Source organism: Aegilops tauschii, chromosome 7, assembly GCF_002575655.3.
Source record: "Aegilops tauschii subsp. strangulata cultivar AL8/78 chromosome 7, Aet v6.0, whole genome shotgun sequence".
In the NCBI taxonomy this organism is placed as follows: Eukaryota; Viridiplantae; Streptophyta; class Magnoliopsida; order Poales; family Poaceae; genus Aegilops; species Aegilops tauschii.
Window position 1 is genome coordinate 526,191,990 of NC_053041.3, and position 1,645 is coordinate 526,193,634.

General features: G+C 46.0%; 1 long non-coding RNA gene across 1 annotated transcript; it reads left to right on the top strand.

Moving 5' to 3' along the window:
* The first annotated feature begins 211 nt into the window (after positions 1 to 211).
* Positions 212 to 971, top strand: LOC120969519 (uncharacterized). The gene is made up of 2 exons (XR_005763803.2): positions 212 to 447; positions 580 to 971. It is a non-coding gene; the product is annotated as an uncharacterized lncRNA (long non-coding RNA).
* Positions 972 to 1,645: the final 674 nt, after the last annotated feature.

The window sequence follows — 1,645 nt, forward strand, 5'->3', positions numbered from 1 at the left end:
ATACGATGAAAGCTCGTCCGATTTGGTACGATAGTGCAATCCACCGTGAACCCACCTTGAGCCAGCGTTGATCAACGGTGGCCCTGCTACTTCGTACAGAAATCATACAAATACTATCATACGTGTAGCAACGCTCTTTGCTATATTAATGCAATTAATTTGCAAATTAATGATGTTTAACTTGGCAGAGAGTTATGACTATTAATTTGTTACCCCACAAAAAAACTGGTATTAATTTGTTCTCAAAAAGTAGGAGCATTTACGCCATGTCCATTATAAAAGGCTCGCCATTTCATCTCTTCTCCCTCAAAAGTCACAACTCACCATTCCGCCAACAACAAGACTACAAATTCCTCTATCAGTATCAACACATCATCTAGCTAAAGATGAGGGCCACCCTAACGCTGCTTCTACCTCTCGCATTCCTCCTCCTCGTGCTAGCACCAGGTACGTGCCCATTTGTCCATGTAATGCCTACGTTTCTTCACAAATTAAATGGATAGTAGCTACAAATTAAACTGCGGCCATGCATGCATGGTGTTTATATCCCACTAATTCTCGTATTCTTCTCTGCTGCAGCTAAGGCGAGTTATTATGATTGTACAAGCCATATCGTTGGGTGCAAGGACAAACCTGAGCCGCCTTGTCCGTGCGACCGTGCAGAGTGTAGCTTCGACAGCCGTGTAGCGTACGCTCAGCTTGGGTGCCCGAAAGATGCGACCAGCTGCTCTTGGACAGGACAGTGCATGAATCAGGGGTGCAACTTCACCTACTGCGTATATAGATGAGATAGGCGGGCATGTCAACCTGATAGAATAATAAAGATGATATCATGGATGGCAATGCAGTATGTAGTTCTGTTCGCTGCAAACTGATGTACCTGACTGGTGAATTATTTACATGCCTACCATGGATATGTCTCGTTTTTCATATTATCCCAAAATAAAAAGTGTTTACTTTAGAGTCAATTACATCACAAGTGTCTGAACTTGGCGAGAAAAGTCAGTTTGGTACTAAAACTTGCGGCATACATTGAACCAGCGACAAAACTTGGCTTGGGCGTGCATTTACGTGCTCATCACGTTTGTATACGTACAATGTGTTGATGTGGCGCGCCAGCATGACACGGGCCCCAACCGACAGTGATTGGGAGGCGGGGACGAGGGTGTGTGGCCTTTTTTGGCAGAAAACACCTTAAATTATTATTTTGTCACGAAAAAGCCCTAGGGATCTTTTTGTTTTTTTAAATCCCCTCAGATGTGTCTCTATGACCCTTGGGACCCACCCATCAGGAAACAATACGAAGATAAATTAATACCCGTGAACTAATCGGTTAAAGATGGTCACGCTAGCCATTACACCAACTCTTAGAGAATCTCCAGCCGTTGCCTGCCCCCCCCCCCCCCCAGGAGGCATAAAAATCGCCGCCTAGGGGCGAGTCGGCGAAAGAATCGGCTCTGGGGCCGGTTGGGCATCCAGCCGTCGCCCCCAGGTGCCGATATCGGCCCAATCCTGGCCGCCTTTCGGCGCACTTTCGGCGAAAAATGCCCTCATATCGGCGCGAATCGGCCCATATTCGGCGTGGTTCGGCGTAGTTTTTGTGTCACATATTCATCACAACAAATCAATAAAAATCAAAATAGTT